Source organism: Ranitomeya imitator, chromosome 5 (genome assembly GCF_032444005.1).
Source record: "Ranitomeya imitator isolate aRanImi1 chromosome 5, aRanImi1.pri, whole genome shotgun sequence".
NCBI lineage: Eukaryota > Metazoa > Chordata > Amphibia > Anura > Dendrobatidae > Ranitomeya > Ranitomeya imitator.
The window spans coordinates 108526183-108544265 of record NC_091286.1 but is presented as its reverse complement, the minus strand read 5'-3'; the positions used below and the strand labels follow the sequence as shown (position 1 = coordinate 108544265).

General features: G+C 50.3%; 42 non-coding genes across 42 annotated transcripts; all 42 read left to right on the top strand.

Moving 5' to 3' along the window:
* The first annotated feature begins 224 nt into the window (after positions 1-224).
* On the top strand, positions 225-340 carry LOC138640062 (U5 spliceosomal RNA). Its single transcript, XR_011313583.1, has one exon. It is a non-coding gene; the product is annotated as a U5 spliceosomal RNA (small nuclear RNA).
* A 310-nt stretch (positions 341-650) lies between these two features.
* On the top strand, positions 651-766 carry LOC138639372 (U5 spliceosomal RNA). The gene has a single exon (XR_011312958.1). It is a non-coding gene; the product is annotated as a U5 spliceosomal RNA (small nuclear RNA).
* Positions 767-1076: 310 nt separating this feature from the next.
* LOC138639513 (U5 spliceosomal RNA) lies at positions 1077-1192 on the top strand. The gene has a single exon (XR_011313094.1). It is a non-coding gene; the product is annotated as a U5 spliceosomal RNA (small nuclear RNA).
* A 288-nt stretch (positions 1193-1480) lies between these two features.
* Positions 1481-1596, top strand: LOC138639032 (U5 spliceosomal RNA). The gene has a single exon (XR_011312633.1). It is a non-coding gene; the product is annotated as a U5 spliceosomal RNA (small nuclear RNA).
* A 310-nt stretch (positions 1597-1906) lies between these two features.
* LOC138639462 (U5 spliceosomal RNA) lies at positions 1907-2022 on the top strand. Its single transcript, XR_011313046.1, has one exon. It is a non-coding gene; the product is annotated as a U5 spliceosomal RNA (small nuclear RNA).
* Positions 2023-2332: 310 nt separating this feature from the next.
* Positions 2333-2448, top strand: LOC138639461 (U5 spliceosomal RNA). Its single transcript, XR_011313045.1, has one exon. It is a non-coding gene; the product is annotated as a U5 spliceosomal RNA (small nuclear RNA).
* Positions 2449-2758: 310 nt separating this feature from the next.
* On the top strand, positions 2759-2874 carry LOC138639013 (U5 spliceosomal RNA). Its single transcript, XR_011312615.1, has one exon. It is a non-coding gene; the product is annotated as a U5 spliceosomal RNA (small nuclear RNA).
* A 310-nt stretch (positions 2875-3184) lies between these two features.
* LOC138639334 (U5 spliceosomal RNA) lies at positions 3185-3300 on the top strand. The gene has a single exon (XR_011312921.1). It is a non-coding gene; the product is annotated as a U5 spliceosomal RNA (small nuclear RNA).
* A 310-nt stretch (positions 3301-3610) lies between these two features.
* Positions 3611-3726, top strand: LOC138639317 (U5 spliceosomal RNA). Its single transcript, XR_011312905.1, has one exon. It is a non-coding gene; the product is annotated as a U5 spliceosomal RNA (small nuclear RNA).
* A 303-nt stretch (positions 3727-4029) lies between these two features.
* LOC138639195 (U5 spliceosomal RNA) lies at positions 4030-4145 on the top strand. The gene has a single exon (XR_011312790.1). It is a non-coding gene; the product is annotated as a U5 spliceosomal RNA (small nuclear RNA).
* Positions 4146-4455: 310 nt separating this feature from the next.
* On the top strand, positions 4456-4571 carry LOC138639751 (U5 spliceosomal RNA). The gene has a single exon (XR_011313320.1). It is a non-coding gene; the product is annotated as a U5 spliceosomal RNA (small nuclear RNA).
* Positions 4572-4881: 310 nt separating this feature from the next.
* Positions 4882-4997, top strand: LOC138639701 (U5 spliceosomal RNA). The gene has a single exon (XR_011313272.1). It is a non-coding gene; the product is annotated as a U5 spliceosomal RNA (small nuclear RNA).
* A 310-nt stretch (positions 4998-5307) lies between these two features.
* LOC138639031 (U5 spliceosomal RNA) lies at positions 5308-5423 on the top strand. Its single transcript, XR_011312632.1, has one exon. It is a non-coding gene; the product is annotated as a U5 spliceosomal RNA (small nuclear RNA).
* Positions 5424-5733: 310 nt separating this feature from the next.
* LOC138639564 (U5 spliceosomal RNA) lies at positions 5734-5849 on the top strand. Its single transcript, XR_011313142.1, has one exon. It is a non-coding gene; the product is annotated as a U5 spliceosomal RNA (small nuclear RNA).
* A 310-nt stretch (positions 5850-6159) lies between these two features.
* LOC138639412 (U5 spliceosomal RNA) lies at positions 6160-6275 on the top strand. Its single transcript, XR_011312997.1, has one exon. It is a non-coding gene; the product is annotated as a U5 spliceosomal RNA (small nuclear RNA).
* Positions 6276-6585: 310 nt separating this feature from the next.
* LOC138639030 (U5 spliceosomal RNA) lies at positions 6586-6701 on the top strand. The gene has a single exon (XR_011312631.1). It is a non-coding gene; the product is annotated as a U5 spliceosomal RNA (small nuclear RNA).
* A 310-nt stretch (positions 6702-7011) lies between these two features.
* Positions 7012-7127, top strand: LOC138639343 (U5 spliceosomal RNA). The gene has a single exon (XR_011312929.1). It is a non-coding gene; the product is annotated as a U5 spliceosomal RNA (small nuclear RNA).
* Positions 7128-7437: 310 nt separating this feature from the next.
* LOC138639411 (U5 spliceosomal RNA) lies at positions 7438-7553 on the top strand. Its single transcript, XR_011312996.1, has one exon. It is a non-coding gene; the product is annotated as a U5 spliceosomal RNA (small nuclear RNA).
* A 310-nt stretch (positions 7554-7863) lies between these two features.
* On the top strand, positions 7864-7979 carry LOC138640128 (U5 spliceosomal RNA). Its single transcript, XR_011313644.1, has one exon. It is a non-coding gene; the product is annotated as a U5 spliceosomal RNA (small nuclear RNA).
* A 310-nt stretch (positions 7980-8289) lies between these two features.
* LOC138639747 (U5 spliceosomal RNA) lies at positions 8290-8405 on the top strand. Its single transcript, XR_011313316.1, has one exon. It is a non-coding gene; the product is annotated as a U5 spliceosomal RNA (small nuclear RNA).
* A 310-nt stretch (positions 8406-8715) lies between these two features.
* On the top strand, positions 8716-8831 carry LOC138639700 (U5 spliceosomal RNA). Its single transcript, XR_011313271.1, has one exon. It is a non-coding gene; the product is annotated as a U5 spliceosomal RNA (small nuclear RNA).
* Positions 8832-9141: 310 nt separating this feature from the next.
* LOC138639029 (U5 spliceosomal RNA) lies at positions 9142-9257 on the top strand. Its single transcript, XR_011312630.1, has one exon. It is a non-coding gene; the product is annotated as a U5 spliceosomal RNA (small nuclear RNA).
* Positions 9258-9567: 310 nt separating this feature from the next.
* LOC138639589 (U5 spliceosomal RNA) lies at positions 9568-9683 on the top strand. Its single transcript, XR_011313166.1, has one exon. It is a non-coding gene; the product is annotated as a U5 spliceosomal RNA (small nuclear RNA).
* Positions 9684-9993: 310 nt separating this feature from the next.
* Positions 9994-10109, top strand: LOC138639696 (U5 spliceosomal RNA). Its single transcript, XR_011313267.1, has one exon. It is a non-coding gene; the product is annotated as a U5 spliceosomal RNA (small nuclear RNA).
* Positions 10110-10419: 310 nt separating this feature from the next.
* On the top strand, positions 10420-10535 carry LOC138639741 (U5 spliceosomal RNA). The gene has a single exon (XR_011313310.1). It is a non-coding gene; the product is annotated as a U5 spliceosomal RNA (small nuclear RNA).
* Positions 10536-10845: 310 nt separating this feature from the next.
* On the top strand, positions 10846-10961 carry LOC138639625 (U5 spliceosomal RNA). The gene has a single exon (XR_011313200.1). It is a non-coding gene; the product is annotated as a U5 spliceosomal RNA (small nuclear RNA).
* A 310-nt stretch (positions 10962-11271) lies between these two features.
* LOC138639699 (U5 spliceosomal RNA) lies at positions 11272-11387 on the top strand. Its single transcript, XR_011313270.1, has one exon. It is a non-coding gene; the product is annotated as a U5 spliceosomal RNA (small nuclear RNA).
* Positions 11388-11697: 310 nt separating this feature from the next.
* On the top strand, positions 11698-11813 carry LOC138639028 (U5 spliceosomal RNA). The gene has a single exon (XR_011312629.1). It is a non-coding gene; the product is annotated as a U5 spliceosomal RNA (small nuclear RNA).
* A 310-nt stretch (positions 11814-12123) lies between these two features.
* LOC138639553 (U5 spliceosomal RNA) lies at positions 12124-12239 on the top strand. The gene has a single exon (XR_011313131.1). It is a non-coding gene; the product is annotated as a U5 spliceosomal RNA (small nuclear RNA).
* A 310-nt stretch (positions 12240-12549) lies between these two features.
* Positions 12550-12665, top strand: LOC138639548 (U5 spliceosomal RNA). The gene has a single exon (XR_011313127.1). It is a non-coding gene; the product is annotated as a U5 spliceosomal RNA (small nuclear RNA).
* Positions 12666-12975: 310 nt separating this feature from the next.
* LOC138639027 (U5 spliceosomal RNA) lies at positions 12976-13091 on the top strand. The gene has a single exon (XR_011312628.1). It is a non-coding gene; the product is annotated as a U5 spliceosomal RNA (small nuclear RNA).
* A 310-nt stretch (positions 13092-13401) lies between these two features.
* Positions 13402-13517, top strand: LOC138639342 (U5 spliceosomal RNA). The gene has a single exon (XR_011312928.1). It is a non-coding gene; the product is annotated as a U5 spliceosomal RNA (small nuclear RNA).
* A 310-nt stretch (positions 13518-13827) lies between these two features.
* LOC138639410 (U5 spliceosomal RNA) lies at positions 13828-13943 on the top strand. Its single transcript, XR_011312995.1, has one exon. It is a non-coding gene; the product is annotated as a U5 spliceosomal RNA (small nuclear RNA).
* Positions 13944-14253: 310 nt separating this feature from the next.
* LOC138640126 (U5 spliceosomal RNA) lies at positions 14254-14369 on the top strand. Its single transcript, XR_011313643.1, has one exon. It is a non-coding gene; the product is annotated as a U5 spliceosomal RNA (small nuclear RNA).
* A 310-nt stretch (positions 14370-14679) lies between these two features.
* Positions 14680-14795, top strand: LOC138639746 (U5 spliceosomal RNA). Its single transcript, XR_011313315.1, has one exon. It is a non-coding gene; the product is annotated as a U5 spliceosomal RNA (small nuclear RNA).
* Positions 14796-15105: 310 nt separating this feature from the next.
* Positions 15106-15221, top strand: LOC138639698 (U5 spliceosomal RNA). Its single transcript, XR_011313269.1, has one exon. It is a non-coding gene; the product is annotated as a U5 spliceosomal RNA (small nuclear RNA).
* Positions 15222-15531: 310 nt separating this feature from the next.
* LOC138639026 (U5 spliceosomal RNA) lies at positions 15532-15647 on the top strand. The gene has a single exon (XR_011312627.1). It is a non-coding gene; the product is annotated as a U5 spliceosomal RNA (small nuclear RNA).
* A 310-nt stretch (positions 15648-15957) lies between these two features.
* LOC138640135 (U5 spliceosomal RNA) lies at positions 15958-16073 on the top strand. Its single transcript, XR_011313650.1, has one exon. It is a non-coding gene; the product is annotated as a U5 spliceosomal RNA (small nuclear RNA).
* Positions 16074-16383: 310 nt separating this feature from the next.
* On the top strand, positions 16384-16499 carry LOC138639409 (U5 spliceosomal RNA). Its single transcript, XR_011312994.1, has one exon. It is a non-coding gene; the product is annotated as a U5 spliceosomal RNA (small nuclear RNA).
* A 310-nt stretch (positions 16500-16809) lies between these two features.
* LOC138639740 (U5 spliceosomal RNA) lies at positions 16810-16925 on the top strand. Its single transcript, XR_011313309.1, has one exon. It is a non-coding gene; the product is annotated as a U5 spliceosomal RNA (small nuclear RNA).
* Positions 16926-17235: 310 nt separating this feature from the next.
* LOC138639624 (U5 spliceosomal RNA) lies at positions 17236-17351 on the top strand. The gene has a single exon (XR_011313199.1). It is a non-coding gene; the product is annotated as a U5 spliceosomal RNA (small nuclear RNA).
* A 310-nt stretch (positions 17352-17661) lies between these two features.
* LOC138639760 (U5 spliceosomal RNA) lies at positions 17662-17777 on the top strand. The gene has a single exon (XR_011313328.1). It is a non-coding gene; the product is annotated as a U5 spliceosomal RNA (small nuclear RNA).
* Positions 17778-18083: the final 306 nt, after the last annotated feature.

The window sequence follows — 18083 nt, the reverse complement described above, 5'->3', positions numbered from 1 at the left end:
CCCTCATTTGCATATTGTAGCCATGGATGGCCTTCTTCCGGGCAACGGAACAGGTGATGCTCTGTCAGCAGCATAGAACTGAGAACGGAGCATCCTGTGGAAGATGGGCTGTTGCCGTTTTTGTTTTTCCATCACCAAACCACGAACCCACTTCTAGGTGCTCTCCCCGGGCCAAGTGAGGGCTGCTGCCATGGTGGTAGGTCAGGAGGAGGCCCTTGCCCAGTATACTCTGGCTTCTTTTCAGAACGTAAAAATCTTTCGCCTTTTACTAAAGATTTCCGTGGAGAGGAGCAAAACTGAGTTTTGTGGCAATTTTTGTATGCTCCAGCTTGCTGGGGCTTCCTTAATTGGGTTCAACAATAGAATAAAGTCATGGGTGTTTGGGGTTTCGGTGGGAGACTGAACCCTGGGGTTGCGGGGAAGAGGCCCTCATTTGCATATTGTAGCCATGGATGGCCTTCTTCCGGGCAACGGAACAGGTGATGCTCTGTCAGCAGCATAGAACTGAGAACGGAGCAGCCTGTGGAAGATGGGCTGTTGCCGTTTTTGTTTTTCCATCACCAAACCACGAACCCACTTCTAGGTGCTCTCCCCGGGCCAAGTGAGGGCTGCTGCCATGGTGGTAGGTCAGGAGGAGGCCCTTGCCCAGTATACTCTGGCTTCTCTTCAGAACGTAAAAATCTTTCGTCTTTTACTAAAGATTTCCGTGGAGAGGAGCAAAACTGAGTTTTGTGGCAATTTTTGCATGCTTCAACTTGCTGGGGCTTCCTTAATTGGGTTCAACAACAGAATAAAGTAATGGGTGGGTGGGGTTTCGGTGGGAGACTGAACCCTGGGGTTGCTGGGAAGAGGCCCTCATTTGCATATTGTAGCCATGGATGGCCTTCTTCCGGGCAACGGAACAGGTGATGCTCTGTCAGCAGCATAGAACTGAGAACGGAGCATCCTGCGGAAGATGGGCTGTTGCCGTTTTTGTTTTTCCATCACCATACCACGAACCCACTTCTAGGTGCTCTCCCCGGGCCAAGTGAGGGCTGCTGCCATGGTGGTAGGTCAGGAGGAGGCCCTTGCCCAGTATACTCTGGCTTCTTTTCAGAACGTAAAAATCTTTCGCCTTTTACTAAAGATTTCCGTGGAGAGGAGGAAAACTGAGTTTTGTGGCAATTTTTGCATGCTCCAGCTTGCTGGGGCTTCGTTAATTGGGTTCAACAACAGAATAAAGTAATGGGTGGGTGGGTGGGGTTGCGGGGAAGAGGCCCTCATTTGCATATTGTAGCCATGGATGGCCTTCTTCCGGGCAACGAAACAGGTGATGCTCTGTCAGCAGCATAGAACTGAGAACGGAGCAGCCTGTGGAAGATGGGCTGTTGCCGTTTTTGTTTTTCCATCACCAAACCACGAACCCACTTCTAGGTGCTGTCCCCGGGCCAAGTGAGGGCTGCTGCCATGGTGGTAGGTCAGGAGGAGGCCCTTGCCCAGTATATTCTGGCTTCTCTTCAGAACGTAAAAATCTTTCGCCTTTTACTAAAGATTTCCGTGGAGAGGAGCAAAACTGAGTTTTGTGGCAATTTTTGCATGCTCCAGCTTGCTGGGGCTTCCTTAATTGGGTTCAGCAACAGAATAAAGTAATGGAAGGGTGGGGTTTCGGTGGGAGACTGAACCCTGGGGTTGCTGGGAAGAGGCCCTCATTTGCATATTGTAGCCATGGATGGCCTTCTTCCGGGCAACGGAACAGGTGATGCTCTGTCAGCAGCATAGAACTGAGAACGGAGCAGCCTGTGGAAGATGGGCTGTTGCCGTTTTTGTTTTTCCATCACCAAACCACGAACCCACTTCTAGGTGCTCTCCCCGGGCCAAGTGAGGGCTGCTGCCATTGTGGTAGGTCAGGAGGAGGCCCTTACCCAGTATACTCTGGCTTCTCTTCAGAACGTAAAAATCTTTCGCCTTTTACTAAAGATTTCTGTGGAGAGGAGCAAAACTGAGTTTTGTGGCAATTTTTGCATACTCCAACTTGCTGGGGCTTCCTTAATTGGGTTCAACAATAGAATAAAGTAATGGGTGTTTGGGGTTTCGGTGGGAGACTGAACCCTGGGGTTGCGGGGAAGAGGCCCTCATTTGCATATCGTAGCCATGCATGGCCTTCTTCCGGGCAACGGAACAGGTGATGCTCTGTCAGCAGCATAGAACTGAGAACGGAGCAGCCTGTGGAAGATGGGCTGTTGCCGTTTTTGTTTTTCCATCACCAAACCACGAACCCACTTCTAGGTGCTGTCCCCGGGCCAAGTGAGGGCTGCTGCCATTGTGGTAGGTCAGGAGGAGGCCCTTACCCAGTATACTCTGGCTTCTCTTCAGAACGTAAAAATCTTTCGCCTTTTACTAAAGATTTCTGTGGAGAGGAGCAAAACTGAGTTTTGTGGCAATTTTTGCATACTCCAACTTGCTGGGGCTTCCTTAATTGGGTTCAACAACAGAATAAAGTAATGGGTGGGTGGGGTTTCGGTGGGAGACTGAACCCTGGGGTTGCTGGGAAGAGGCCCTCATTTGCATATTGTAGCCATGGATGGCCTTCTTCCGGGCAACGGAACAGGTGATGCTCTGTCAGCAGCATAGAACTGAGAACGGAGCAGCCTGTGGAAGATGGGCTGTTGCCGTTTTTGTTTTTCCATCACCAAACCACGAACCCACTTCTAGGTGCTCTCCCCGGGCCAAGTGAGGGCTGCTGCCATGGTGGTATGTCAGGAGGAGGCCTTTGCACAGTATACTCTGGCTTCTCTTCAGAAAGTAAAAATCTTTCGCCTTTTACTAAAGATTTCCGTGGAGAGGAGCAAAACTGAGTTTTGTGGCAATTTTTGCATGCTCCAGCTTGCTGGGGCTTCCTTAATTGGGTTCAACAACAGAATAAAGTAATGGGTGGGTGGGGTTTTGGTGGGAGACTGAACCCTGGGGTTGCTGGGAAGAGGTCCTCATTTGCATATTTTAGCCATGGTTGGCCTTCTTCCGGGCAACGGAACAGGTGATGTTCTGTCAGCAGCATAGAACTGAGAACGGAGCAGCCTGGGGAAGATGGGCTGTTGCCGTTTTTGTTTTTCCATCACCAAACCACGAACCCACTTCTAGGTGCTCTCCCCGGGCCAAGTGAGGGCTGCTGCCATGGTGGTAGGTCAGGAGGAGGCCCTTGCCCAGTATACTCTGGCTTCTCTTCAGAACGTAAAAATCTTTCGCCTTTTACTAAAGATTTCCGTGGAGAGGAGCAAAACTGAGTTTTGTGGTAATTTTTGCATGCTCCAGCTTGCTGGGGCTTCCTTAATTGGGTTCAACAACAGAATAAAGTAATGGGTGGGTGGGGTTTCGGTGGGAGACTGAACCCTGGGGTTGCTGGAAAGAGGCCCTCATTTGCATATTTTAGCCATGGATGGCCTTCTTCCGGGCAACGGAACAGGTGATGTTCTGTCAGCAGCATAGAACTGAGAACGGAGCAGCCTGTGGAAGATGGGCTGTTGCCGTTTTTGTTTTTCCATCACCAAACCACGAACCCACTTCTAGGTGCTCTCCCCGGGCCAAGTGAGGGCTGCTGCCATGGTGGTAGGTCAGGAGGAGGCCTTTGCACAGTATACTCTGGCTTCTCTTCAGAACGTAAAAATCTTTCGCCTTTTACTAAAGATTTCCATGGAGAGGAGCAAAACTGAGTTTTGTGGCAATTTTTGCATGCTCCAGCTTGCTGGGGCTTCCTTAATTGGGTTCAACAATAGAATAAAGTGTTTGGGGTTTCGGTGGGAGACTGAACCCTGGGGTAGCGGGGTAGAGGCCCTCATTTGCATATTGTAGCCATGGATGGCCTTCTTCCGGGCAACGGAACAGGTGATGCTCAGTCAGCAGCATAGAACTGAGAACGGAGCAGCCTGTGGAAGATGGGCTGTTGCCGTTTTTGTTTTTCCATCACCAAACCACGAACCCACTTCTAGGTGCTGTCCCCGGGCCAAGTGAGGGCTGCTGCCATTGTGGTAGGTCAGGAGGAGGCCCTTACCCAGTATACTCTGGCTTCTCTTCAGAACGTAAAAATCTTTCGCCTTTTACTAAAGATTTCTGTGGAGAGGAGCAAAACTGAGTTTTGTGGCAATTTTTGCATGCTCCAACTTGCTGGGGCTTCCTTAATTGGGTTCAACAACAGAATAAAGTAATGGGTGGGTGGGGTTTCGGTGGGAGACTGAACCCTGGGGTTGCTGGGAAGAGGCCCTCATTTGCATATTGTAGCCATGGATGGCCTTCTTCCGGGCAACGGAACAGGTGATGCTCTGTCAGCAGCATAGAACTGAGAACGGAGCAGCCTGTGGAAGATGGGCTGTTGCCGTTTTTGTTTTTCCATCACCAAACCACGAACCCACTTCTAGGTGCTCTCCCCGGGCCAAGTGAGGGCTGCTGCCATGGTGGTAGGTCAGGAGGAGGCCTTTGCACAGTATACTCTGGCTTCTCTTCAGAACGTAACAATCTTTCGCCTTTTACTAAAAATTTCTGTGGAGAGGAGCAAAACTGAGTTTTGTTGCAATTTTTGCATGCTCCAGCTTGCTGGGGCTTCCTTAATTGGGTTCAACAACAGAATAAAGTAATGGGTGGGTGGGGTTTTGGTGGGAGACTGAACCCTGGGGTTGCTGGGAAGAGGCCCTCATTTGCATATTGTAGCCATGGATGGTTTTCTTCCGGGCAACGGAACAGGTGATGCTCTGTCAGCAGCATAGAACTGAGAACGGAGCATCCTGTGGAAGATGGGCTGTTGCCGTTTTTGTTTTTCCATCACCATACCACGAACCCACTTCTAGGTGCTCTCCCCGGGCCAAGTGAGGGCTGCTGCCATGGTGGTAGGTCAGGAGGAGGCCCTTGCCCAGTATAATCTGGCTTCTCTTCAGAACGTAAAAATCTTTCGCCTTTTACTAAAGATTTCCTTGGAGAGGAGCAAAACTGAGTTTTGTGGCAATTTTTGCATGCTCCAGCTTGCTGGGGCTTCGTTAATTGGGTTCAACAACAGAATAAAGTAATGGGTGGGTGGGGTTTCGGTGGGAGACTGAACCCTGGGGTTGCGGGGAAGAGGCCCTCATTTGCATATTGTAGCCATGGATGGCCTTCTTCCGGGCAACGGAACAGGTGATGCTCTGTCAGCAGCATAGAACTGAGAACGGAGCAGCCTGTGGAAGATGGGCTGTTGCCGTTTTTGTTTTTCCATCACCAAACCACGAACCCACTTCTAGGTGCTGTCCCCGGGCCAAGTGAGGGCTGCTGCCATGGTGGTAGGTCAGGAGGAGGCCCTTGCCCAGTATATTCTGGCTTCTCTTCAGAACGTAAAAATCTTTCGCCTTTTACTAAAGATTTCCGTGGAGAGGAGCAAAACTGAGTTTTGTGGCAATTTTTGCATGCTCCAGCTTGCTGGGGCTTCCTTAATTGGGTTCAACAACAGAATAAAGTAATGGGTGGGTGGGGTTTCGGTGGGAGACTGAACCCTGGGGTTGCTGGGAAGAGGCCCTCATTTGCATATTGTAGCCATGGATGGCCTTCTTCCGGGCAACGGAACAGGTGATGCTCTTTCAGCAGCATAGAACTGAGAACGGAGCAGCCTGTGGAAGATGGGCTGTTGCCGTTTTTGTTTTTCCATCACCAAACCACGAACCCATTTCTAGGTGCTCTCCCCGGGCCAAGTGAGGGCTGCTGCCATGGTGGTAGGTCAGGAGGAGGCCTTTGCACAGTATACTCTGGCTTCTCTTCAGAACGTAAAAATCTTTCGCCTTTTACTAAAGATTTCCGTGGAGAGGAGCAAAACTGAGTTTTGTGGCAATTTTTGCATGCTCCAGCTTGCTGGGGCTTTCTTAATTGGGTTCAACAACAGAATAAAGGAATGGATGGGTGGGGTTTCGGTGGGAGACTGAACCCTGGGGTTCCTGGGAAAAGGCCCTCATTTGCATATTGTAGCTATGGATGGCCTTCTTCCGGGCAACGGAACAGGTGATGCTCTGTCAGCAGCATAGAACTGAGAACGGAGCATCCTGTGGAAGATGGGCTGTTGCCGTTTTTGTTTTTCCATCACCAAACCACGAACCCACTTCTAGGTGCTCTCCCCGGGCCAAGTGAGGGCTGCTGCCATGGTGGTAGGTCAGGAGGAGGCCCTTGCCCAGTATACTCTGGCTTCTTTTCAGAACGTAAAAATCTTTCGCCTTTTACTAAAGATTTCCGTGGAGAGGAGCAAAACTGAGTTTTGTGGCAATTTCTGCATGCTCCAGCTTGCTGGGGCTTCCTTAATTGGGTTCAACAATAGAATAAAGTAATGGGTGTTTGGGGTTTCGGTGGGAGACTGAACCCTGGGGTTGCGGGGAAGAGGCCCTCATTTGCATATTGTAGCCATGGATGGCCTTCTTCCGGGCAACAGAACAGGTGATGCTCTGTCAGCAGCATAGAACTGAGAACAGAGCAGCCTGTGGAAGATGGGCTGTTGCCGTTTTTGTTTTTCCATCACCAAACCACGAACCCACTTCTAGGTGTTCTCCCCGGGCCAAGTGAGGGCTGCTGCCATGGTGGTAGGTCAGGAGGAGGCCTTTGCACAGTATATTCTGGCTTCTCTTCAGAACGTAAAAATCTTTCGCCTTTTACTAAAGATTTCCGTGGAGAGGAGCAAAACTGAGTTTTGTGGCAATTTTTGCATGCTCCAGCTTGCTGGGGCTTCCTTAATTGGGTTCAACAACAGAATAAAGTAATGGGTGGGTGGGGTTTCGGTGGGAGACTGAACCCTGGGGTTGCTGGGAAGAGGCCCTCATTTGCATATTGTAGCCATGGATGGCCTTCTTCCGGACAACGGAACAGGTGATGCTCTTTCAGCAGCATAGAACTGAGAACGGAGCAGCCTGTGGAAGATGGGCTGTTGCCGTTTTTGTTTTTCCATCACCAAACCACGAACCCACTTCTAGGTGCTCTCCACGGGCCAAGTGAGGGCTGCTGCCATGGTGGTAGGTCAGGAGGAGGCCTTTGCACAGTATACTCTGGCTTCTCTTCAGAACGTAAAAATCTTTCGCCTTTTACTAAAGATTTTCGTGGAGAGGAGCAAAACTGAGTTTTGTGGCAATTTTTGCATGCTCCAGCTTGCTGGGGCTTTCTTAATTGGGTTCAACAACAGAATAAAGGAATGGATGGGTGGGGTTTCGGTGGGAGACTGAACCCTGGGGTTCCTGGGAAAAGGCCCTCATTTGCATATTGTAGCCATGGATGGCCTTCTTCCGGGCAACGGAACAGGTGATGCTCTGTCAGCAGCATAGAACTGAGAATGGAGCATCCTGTGGAAGATGGGCTGTTGCCGTTTTTGTTTTTCCATCACCAAACCACGAACCCACTTCTAGGTGCTCTCCCCGGGCCAAGTGAGGGATGCTGCCATGGTGGTAGGTCAGGAGGAGGCCCTTGCCCAGTATACTCTGGCTTCTTTTCAGAACGTAAAAATCTTTCGCCTTTTACTAAAGATTTCCGTGGAGAGGAGCAAAACTGAGTTTTGTGGCAATTTCTGCATGCTCCAGCTTGCTGGGGCTTCCTTAATTGGGTTCAACAATAGAATAAAGTAATGGGTGTTTGGGGTTTCGGTGGGAGACTGAACCCTGGGGTTGCGGGGAAGAGGCCCTCATTTGCATATTGTAGCCATGGATGGCCTTCTTCCGGGCAACGGAACAGGTGATGCTCTGTCAGCAGCATAGAACTGAGAACAGAGCAGCCTGTGGAAGATGGGCTGTTGCCGTTTTTGTTTTTCCATCACCAAACCACGAACCCATTTCTAGGTGTTCTCCCCGGGCCAAGTGAGGGCTGCTGCCATGGTGGTAGGTCAGGAGGAGGCCTTTGCACAGTATATTCTGGCTTCTCTTCAGAACGTAAAAATCTTTCGCCTTTTACTAAAGATTTCCGTGGAGAGGAGCAAAACTGAGTTTTGTTGCAATTTTTGCATGCTCCAGCTTGCTGGGGCTTCCTTAATTGGGTTCAACAACAGAATAAAGTAATGGGTGGGTGGGGTTTTGGTGGGAGACTGAACCCTGGGGTTGCTGGGAAGAGGCCCTCATTTGCATATTGTAACCATGGATGGTCTTCTTCCGGGCAACGGAACAGGTGATGCTCTGTCAGCAGCATAGAACTGAGAACGGAGCAGCCTGTGGAAGATGGGCTGTTGCCGTTTTTGTTTTTCCATCACCAAACCACGAACCCACTTCTAGGTGCTCTCCACGGGCCAAGTGAGGGCTGCTGCCATGGTGGTAGGTCAGGAGGAGGCCTTTGCACAGTATTCTCTGGCTTCTCTTCAGAATGTAAAAATCTTTCGCCTTTTACTAAAAATTTCTGTGGAGAGGAGCAAAACTGAGTTTTGTTGCAATTTTTGCATGCTCCAGCTTGCTGGGGCTTCCTTAATTGGGTTCAACAACAGAATAAAGTAATGGGTGGGTGGGGTTTTGGTGGGAGACTGAACCCTGGGGTTGCTGGGAAGAGGCCCTCATTTGCATATTGTAGCCATGGATGGTCTTCTTCCGGGCAACGGAACAGGTGATGCTCTGTCAGCAGCATAGAACTGAGAACGGAGCATCCTGTGGAAGATGGGCTGTTGCCGTTTTTGTTTTTCCATCACCATACCACGAACCCACTTCTAGGTGCTCTCCCCGGGCCAAGTGAGGGCTGCTGCCATGGTGGTAGGTCAGGAGGAGGCCCTTGCCCAGTATAATCTGGCTTCTCTTCAGAACGTAAAAATCTTTCGCCTTTTACTAAAGATTTCCTTGGAGAGGAGCAAAACTGAGTTTTGTGGCAATTTTTGCATGCTCCAGCTTGCTGGGGCTTCGTTAATTGGGTTCAACAACAGAATAAAGTAATGGGTGGGTGGGGTTTCGGTGGGAGACTGAACCCTGGGGTTGCGGGGAAGAGGCCCTCATTTGCATATTGTAGCCATGGATGGCCTTCTTCCGGGCAACGGAACAGGTGATGCTCTGTCAGCAGCATAGAACTGAGAACGGAGCAGCCTGTGGAAGATGGGCTGTTGCCGTTTTTGTTTTTCCATCACCAAACCACGAACCCACTTCTAGGTGCTGTCCCCGGGCCAAGTGAGGGCTGCTGCCATGGTGGTAGGTCAGGAGGAGGCCCTTGCCCAGTATATTCTGGCTTCTCTTCAGAACGTAAAAATCTTTCGCCTTTTACTAAAGATTTCCGTGGAGAGGAGCAAAACTGAGTTTTGTGGCAATTTTTGCATGCTCCAGCTTGCTGGGGCTTCCTTAATTGGGTTCAACAACAGAATAAAGTAATGGGTGGGTGGGGTTTCGGTGGGAGACTGAACCCTGGGGTTGCTGGGAAGAGGCCCTCATTTGCATATTGTAGCCATGGATGGCCTTCTTCTGGGCAACGGAACAGGTGATGCTCTTTCAGCAGCATAGAACTGAGAACGGAGCAGCCTGTGGAAGATGGGCTGTTGCCGTTTTTGTTTTTCCATCACCAAACCACGAACCCACTTCTAGGTGCTCTCCCCGGGCCAAGTGAGGGCTGCTGCCATGGTGGTAGGTCAGGAGGAGGCCTTTGCACAGTATACTATGGCTTCTCTTCAGAATGTAAAAATCTTTCGCCTTTTACTAAAGATTTCCGTGGAGAGGAGCAAAACTGAGTTTTGTGGCAATTTTTGCATGCTCCAGCTTGCTGGGGCTTTCTTAATTGGGTTCAACAACAGAATAAAGGAATGGATGGGTGGGGTTTCGGTGGGAGACTGAACCCTGGGGTTCCTGGGAAAAGGCCCTCATTTGCATATTGTAGCCATGGATGGCCTTCTTCCGGGCAACGGAACAGGTGATGCTCTGTCAGCAGCATAGAACTGAGAACGGAGCATCCTGTGGAAGATGGGCTGTTGCCGTTTTTGTTTTTCCATCACCAAACCACGAACCCACTTCTAGGTGCTCTCCCCGGGCCAAGTGAGGGCTGCTGCCATGGTGGTAGGTCAGGAGGAGGCCCTTGCCCAGTATACTCTGGCTTCTTTTCAGAACGTAAAAATCTTTCGCCTTTTATTAAAGATTTCCGTGGAGAGGAGCAAAACTGAGTTTTGTGGCAATTTCTGCATGCTCCAGCTTGCTGGGGCTTCCTTAATTGGGTTCAACAATAGAATAAAGTAATGGGTGTTTGGGGTTTCGGTGGGAGACTGAACCCTGGGGTTGCGGGGAAGAGGCCCTCATTTGCATATTGTAGCCATGGATGGCCTTCTTCCGGGCAACGGAACAGGTGATGCTCTGTCAGCAGCATAGATCTGAGAACAGAGCAGCCTGTGGAAGATGGGCTGTTGCCGTTTTTGTTTTTCCATCACCAAACCACGAACCCACTTCTAGGTGTTCTCCCCGGGCCAAGTGAGGGCTGCTGCCATGGTGGTAGGTCAGGAGGAGGCCTTTGCACAGTATATTCTGGCTTCTCTTCAGAATGTAAAAATCTTTCGCCTTTTACTAATGATTTCCGTGGAGAGGAGCAAAACTGAGTTTTGTTGCAATTTTTGCATGCTCCAGCTTGCTGGGGCTTCCTTAATTGGGTTCAACAACAGAATAAAGTAATGGGTGGGTGGGGTTTTGGTGGGAGACTGAACCCTGGGGTTGCTGGGAAGAGGCCCTCATTTGCATATTGTAGCCATGGATGGTCTTCTTCCGGGCAACGGAACAGGTGATGCTCTGTCAGCAGCATAGAACTGAGAACGGAGCAGCCTGTGGAAGATGGGCTGTTGCCGTTTTTGTTTTTCCATCACCAAACCACGAACCCACTTCTAGGTGCTCTCCCCGGGCCAAGTGAGGGCTGCTGCCATGGTGGTAGGTCAGGAGGAGGCCTTTGCACAGTATACTCTGGCTTCTCTTCAGAACGTAAAAATCTTTCGCCTTTTACTAAAAATTTCTGTGGAGAGGAGCAAAACTGAGTTTTGTTGCAATTTTTGCATGCTCCAGCTTGCTGGGGCTTCCTTAATTGGGTTCAACAACAGAATAAAGTAATGGGTGGGTGGGGTTTTGGTGGGAGACTGAACCCTGGGGTTGCTGGGAAGAGGCCCTCATTTGCATATTGTAGCCATGGATGGTCGTCTTCCGGGCAACGGAACAGGTGATGCTCTGTCAGCAGCATAGAACTGAGAACGGAGCATCCTGTGGAAGATGGGCTGTTGCCGTTTTTGTTTTTCCATCACCATACCACGAACCCACTTCTAGGTGCTCTCCCCGGGCCAAGTGAGGGCTGCTGCCATGGTGGTAGGTCAGGAGGAGGCCCTTGCCCAGTATAATCTGGCTTCTCTTCAGAACGTAAAAATCTTTCGCCTTTTACTAAAGATTTCCTTGGAGAGGAGCAAAACTGAGTTTTGTGGCAATTTTTGCATGCTCCAGCTTGCTGGGGCTTCGTTAATTGGGTTCAACAACAGAATAAAGTAATGGGTGGGTGGGGTTTCGGTGGGAGACTGAACCCTGGGGTTGCGGGGAAGAGGCCCTCATTTGCATATTGTAGCCATGGATGGCCTTCTTCCGGGCAACGGAACAGGTGATGCTCTGTCAGCAGCATAGAACTGAGAACGGAGCAGCCTGTGGAAGATGGGCTGTTGCCGTTTTTGTTTTTCCATCACCAAACCACGAACCCACTTCTAGGTGCTGTCCCCGGGCCAAGTGAGGGCTGCTGCCATGGTGGTAGGTCAGGAGGAGGCCCTTGCCCAGTATATTCTGGCTTCTCTTCAGAACGTAAAAATCTTTCGCCTTTTACTAAAGATTTCCGTGGAGAGGAGCAAAACTGAGTTTTGTGGCAATTTTTGCATGCTCCAGCTTGCTGGGGCTTCCTTAATTGGGTTCAACAACAGAATAAAGTAATGGGTGGGTGGGGTTTCGGTGGGAGACTGAACCCTGGGGTTGCTGGGAAGAGGCCCTCATTTGCATATTGTAGCCATGGATGGCCTTCTTCCGGGCAACGGAACAGGTGATGCTCTTTCAGCAGCATAGAACTGAGAACGGAGCAGCCTGTGGAAGATGGGCTGTTGCCGTTTTTGTTTTTCCATCACCAAACCACGAACCCATTTCTAGGTGCTCTCCCCGGGCCAAGTGAGGGCTGCTGCCATGGTGGTAGGTCAGGAGGAGGCCTTTGCACAGTATACTCTGGCTTCTCTTCAGAACGTAAAAATCTTTCGCCTTTTACTAAAGATTTCCGTGGAGAGGAGCAAAACTGAGTTTTGTGGCAATTTTTGCATGCTCCAGCTTGCTGGGGCTTTCTTAATTGGGTTCAACAACAGAATAAAGGAATGGATGGGTGGGGTTTCGGTGGGAGACTGAACCCTGGGGTTCCTGGGAAAAGGCCCTCATTTGCATATTGTAGCTATGGATGGCCTTCTTCCGGGCAACGGAACAGGTGATGCTCTGTCAGCAGCATAGAACTGAGAACGGAGCATCCTGTGGAAGATGGGCTGTTGCCGTTTTTGTTTTTCCATCACCAAACCACGAACCCACTTCTAGGTGCTCTCCCCGGGCCAAGTGAGGGCTGCTGCCATGGTGGTAGGTCAGGAGGAGGCCCTTGCCCAGTATACTCTGGCTTCTATTCAGAACGTAAAAATCTTTCGCCTTTTACTAAAGATTTCCGTGGAGAGGAGCAAAACTGAGTTTTGTGGCAATTTCTGCATGCTCCAGCTTGCTGGGGCTTCCTTAATTGGGTTCAACAATAGAATAAAGTAATGGGTGTTTGGGGTTTCGGTGGGAGACTGAACCCTGGGGTTGCGGGGAAGAGGCCCTCATTTGCATATTGTAGCCATGGATGGCCTTCTTCCGGGCAACAGAACAGGTGATGCTCTGTCAGCAGCATAGAACTGAGAACAGAGCAGCTTGTGGAAGATGGGCTGTTGCCGTTTTTGTTTTTCCATCACCAAACCACGAACCCACTTCTAGGTGTTCTCCCCGGGCCAAGTGAGGGCTGCTGCCATGGTGGTAGGTCAGGAGGAGGCCTTTGCACAGTATATTCTGGCTTCTCTTCAGAACGTAAAAATCTTTCGCCTTTTACTAAAGATTTCCGTGGAGAGGAGCAAAACTGAGTTTTGTGGCAATTTTTGCATGCTCCAGCTTGCTGGGGCTTCCTTAATTGGGTTCAACAACAGAATAAAGTAATGGGTGGGTGGGGTTTCGGTGGGAGACTGAACCCTGGGGTTGCTGGGAAGAGGCCCTCATTTGCATATTGTAGCCATGGATGGCCTTCTTCCGGGCAACGGAACAGGTGATGCTCTTTCAGCAGCATAGAACTGAGAACGGAGCAGCCTGTGGAAGATGGGCTGTTGCCGTTTTTGTTTTTCCATCACCAAACCACGAACCCACTTCTAGGTGCTCTCCACGGGCCAAGTGAGGGCTGCTGCCATGGTGGTAGGTCAGGAGGAGGCCTTTGCACAGTATACTCTGGCTTCTCTTCAGAACGTAAAAATCTTTCGCCTTTTACTAAAGATTTTCGTGGAGAGGAGCAAAACTGAGTTTTGTGGCAATTTTTGCATGCTCCAGCTTGCTGGGGCTTTCTTAATTGGGTTCAACAACAGAATAAAGGAATGGATGGGTGGGGTTTCGGTGGGAGACTGAACCCTGGGGTTCCTGGGAAAAGGCCCTCATTTGCATATTGTAGCCATGGATGGCCTTCTTCCGGGCAACGGAACAGGTGATGCTCTGTCAGCAGCATAGAACTGAGAATGGAGCATCCTGTGGAAGATGGGCTGTTGCCGTTTTTGTTTTTCCATCACCAAACCACGAACCCACTTCTAGGTGCTCTCCCCGGGCCAAGTGAGGGATGCTGCCATGGTGGTAGGTCAGGAGGAGGCCCTTGCCCAGTATACTCTGGCTTCTTTTCAGAACGTAAAAATCTTTCGCCTTTTACTAAAGATTTCCGTGGAGAGGAGCAAAACTGAGTTTTGTGGCAATTTCTGCATGCTCCAGCTTGCTGGGGCTTCCTTAATTGGGTTCAACAATAGAATAAAGTAATGGGTGTTTGGGGTTTCGGTGGGAGACTGAACCCTGGGGTTGCGGGGAAGAGGCCCTCATTTGCATATTGTAGCCATGGATGGCCTTCTTCCGGGCAACGGAACAGGTGATGCTCTGTCAGCAGCATAGAACTGAGAACAGAGCAGCCTGTGGAAGATGGGCTGTTGCCGTTTTTGTTTTTCCATCACCAAACCACGAACCCATTTCTAGGTGTTCTCCCCGGGCCAAGTGAGGGCTGCTGCCATGGTGGTAGGTCAGGAGGAGGCCTTTGCACAGTATATTCTGGCTTCTCTTCAGAACGTAAAAATCTTTCGCCTTTTACTAAAGATTTCCGTGGAGAGGAGCAAAACTGAGTTTTGTTGCAATTTTTGCATGCTCCAGCTTGCTGGGGCTTCCTTAATTGGGTTCAACAACAGAATAAAGTAATGGGTGGGTGGGGTTTTGGTGGGAGACTGAACCCTGGGGTTGCTGGGAAGAGGCCCTCATTTGCATATTGTAACCATGGATGGTCTTCTTCCGGGCAACGGAACAGGTGATGCTCTGTCAGCAGCATAGAACTGAGAACGGAGCAGCCTGTGGAAGATGGGCTGTTGCCGTTTTTGTTTTTCCATCACCAAACCACGAACCCACTTCTAGGTGCTCTCCCCGGGCCAAGTGAGGGCTGCTGCCATGGTGGTAGGTCAGGAGGAGGCCTTTGCACAGTATTCTCTGGCTTCTCTTCAGAATGTAAAAATCTTTCGCCTTTTACTAAAAATTTCTGTGGAGAGGAGCAAAACTGAGTTTTGTTGCAATTTTTGCATGCTCCAGCTTGCTGGGGCTTCCTTAATTGGGTTCAACAACAGAATAAAGTAATGGGTGGGTGGGGTTTTGGTGGGAGACTGAACCCTGGGGTTGCTGGGAAGAGGCCCTCATTTGCATATTGTAGCCATGGATGGTCTTCTTCCGGGCAACGGAACAGGTGATGCTCTGTCAGCAGCATAGAACTGAGAACGGAGCATCCTGTGGAAGATGGGCTGTTGCCGTTTTTGTTTTTCCATCACCATACCACGAACCCACTTCTAGGTGCTCTCCCCGGGCCAAGTGAGGGCTGCTGCCATGGTGGTAGGTCAGGAGGAGGCCCTTGCCCAGTATAATCTGGCTTCTCTTCAGAACGTAAAAATCTTTCGCCTTTTACTAAAGATTTCCTTGGAGAGGAGCAAAACTGAGTTTTGTGGCAATTTTTGCATGCTCCAGCTTGCTGGGGCTTCGTTAATTGGGTTCAACAACAGAATAAAGTAATGGGTGGGTGGGGTTTCGGTGGGAGACTGAACCCTGGGGTTGCGGGGAAGAGGCCCTCATTTGCATATTGTAGCCATGGATGGCCTTCTTCCGGGCAACGGAACAGGTGATGCTCTGTCAGCAGCATAGAACTGAGAACGGAGCAGCCTGTGGAAGATGGGCTGTTGCCGTTTTTGTTTTTCCATCACCAAACCACGAACCCACTTCTAGGTGCTGTCCCCGGGCCAAGTGAGGGCTGCTGCCATGGTGGTAGGTCAGGAGGAGGCCCTTGCCCAGTATATTCTGGCTTCTCTTCAGAACGTAAAAATCTTTCGCCTTTTACTAAAGATTTCCGTGGAGAGGAGCAAAACTGAGTTTTGTGGCAATTTTTGCATGCTCCAGCTTGCTGGGGCTTCCTTAATTGGGTTCAACAACAGAATAAAGTAATGGGTGGGTGGGGTTTCGGTGGGAGACTGAACCCTGGGGTTGCTGGGAAGAGGCCCTCATTTGCATATTGTAGCCATGGATGGCCTTCTTCTGGGCAACGGAACAGGTGATGCTCTTTCAGCAGCATAGAACTGAGAACGGAGCAGCCTGTGGAAGATGGGCTGTTGCCGTTTTTGTTTTTCCATCACCAAACCACGAACCCACTTCTAGGTGCTCTCCCCGGGCCAAGTGAGGGCTGCTGCCATGGTGGTAGGTCAGGAGGAGGCCTTTGCACAGTATACTCTGGCTTCTCTTCAGAATGTAAAAATCTTTCGCCTTTTACTAAAGATTTCCGTGGAGAGGAGCAAAACTGAGTTTTGTGGCAATTTTTGCATGCTCCAGCTTGCTGGGGCTTTCTTAATTGGGTTCAACAACAGAATAAAGGAATGGATGGGTGGGGTTTCGGTGGGAGACTGAACCCTGGGGTTCCTGGGAAAAGGCCCTCATTTGCATATTGTAGCCATGGATGGCCTTCTTCCGGGCAACGGAACAGGTGATGCTCTGTCAGCAGCATAGAACTGAGAACGGAGCATCCTGTGGAAGATGGGCTGTTGCCGTTTTTGTTTTTCCATCACCAAACCACGAACCCACTTCTAGGTGCTCTCCCCGGGCCAAGTGAGGGCTGCTGCCATGGTGGTAGGTCAGGAGGAGGCCCTTGCCCAGTATACTCTGGCTTCTTTTCAGAACGTAAAAATCTTTCGCCTTTTACTAAAGATTTCCGTGGAGAGGAGCAAAACTGAGTTTTGTGGCAATTTCTGCATGCTCCAGCTTGCTGGGGCTTCCTTAATTGGGTTCAACAATAGAATAAAGTAATGGGTGTTTGGGGTTTCGGTGGGAGACTGAACCCTGGGGTTGCGGGGAAGAGGCCCTCATTTGCATATTGTAGCCATGGATGGCCTTCTTCCGGGCAACGGAACAGGTGATGCTCTGTCAGCAGCATAGATCTGAGAACAGAGCAGCCTGTGGAAGATGGGCTGTTGCCGTTTTTGTTTTTCCATCACCAAACCACGAACCCACTTCTAGGTGTTCTCCCCGGGCCAAGTGAGGGCTGCTGCCATGGTGGTAGGTCAGGAGGAGGCCTTTGCACAGTATATTCTGGCTTCTCTTCAGAATGTAAAAATCTTTCGCCTTTTACTAATGATTTCCGTGGAGAGGAGCAAAACTGAGTTTTGTTGCAATTTTTGCATGCTCCAGCTTGCTGGGGCTTTCTTAATTGGGTTCAACAACAGAATAAAGTAATGGGTGGGTGGGGTTTTGGTGGGAGACTGAACCCTGGGGTTGCTGGGAAGAGGCCCTCATTTGCATATTGTAGCCATGGATGGTCTTCTTCCGGGCAACGGAACAGGTGATGCTCTGTCAGCAGCATAGAACTGAGAACGGAGCAGCCTGTGGAAGATGGGCTGTTGCCGTTTTTGTTTTTCCATCACCAAACCACGAACCCACTTCTAGGTGCTCTCCCCGGGCCAAGTGAGGGCTGCTGCCATGGTGGTAGGTCAGGAGGAGGCCTTTGCACAGTATACTCTGGCTTCTCTTCAGAACGTAAAAATCTTTCGCCTTTTACTAAAAATTTCTGTGGAGAGGAGCAAAACTGAGTTTTGTTGCAATTTTTGCATGCTCCAGCTTGCTGGGGCTTCCTTAATTGGGTTCAACAACAGAATAAAGTAATGGGTGGGTGGGGTTTTGGTGGGAGACTGAACCCTGGGGTTGCTGGGAAGAGGCCCTCATTTGCATATTGTAGCCATGGATGGTCTTCTTCCGGGCAACGGAACAGGTGATGCTCTGTCAGCAGCATAGAACTGAGAACGGAGCATCCTGTGGAAGATGGGCTGTTGCCGTTTTTGTTTTTCCATCACCATACCACGAACCCACTTCTAGGTGCTCTCCCCGGGCCAAGTGAGGGCTGCTGCCATGGTGGTAGGTCAGGAGGAGGCCCTTGCCCAGTATAATCTGGCTTCTCTTCAGAACGTAAAAATCTTTCGCCTTTTACTAAAGATTTCCTTGGACAGGAGCAAAACTGAGTTTTGTGGCAATTTTTGCATGCTCCAGCTTGCTGGGGCTTCGTTAATTGGGTTCAACAACAGAATAAAGTAATGGGTGGGTGGGGTTTCGGTGGGAGACTGAACCCTGGGGTTGCGGGGAAGAGGCCCTCATTTGCATATTGTAGCCATGGATGGCCTTCTTCCGGGCAACGGAACAGGTGATGCTCTGTCAGCAGCATAGAACTGAGAACGGAGCAGCCTGTGGAAGATGGGCTGTTGCCGTTTTTGTTTTTCCATCACCAAACCACGAACCCACTTCTAGGTGCTGTCCCCGGGCCAAGTGAGGGCTGCTGCCATGGTGGTAGGTCAGGAGGAGGCCCTTGCC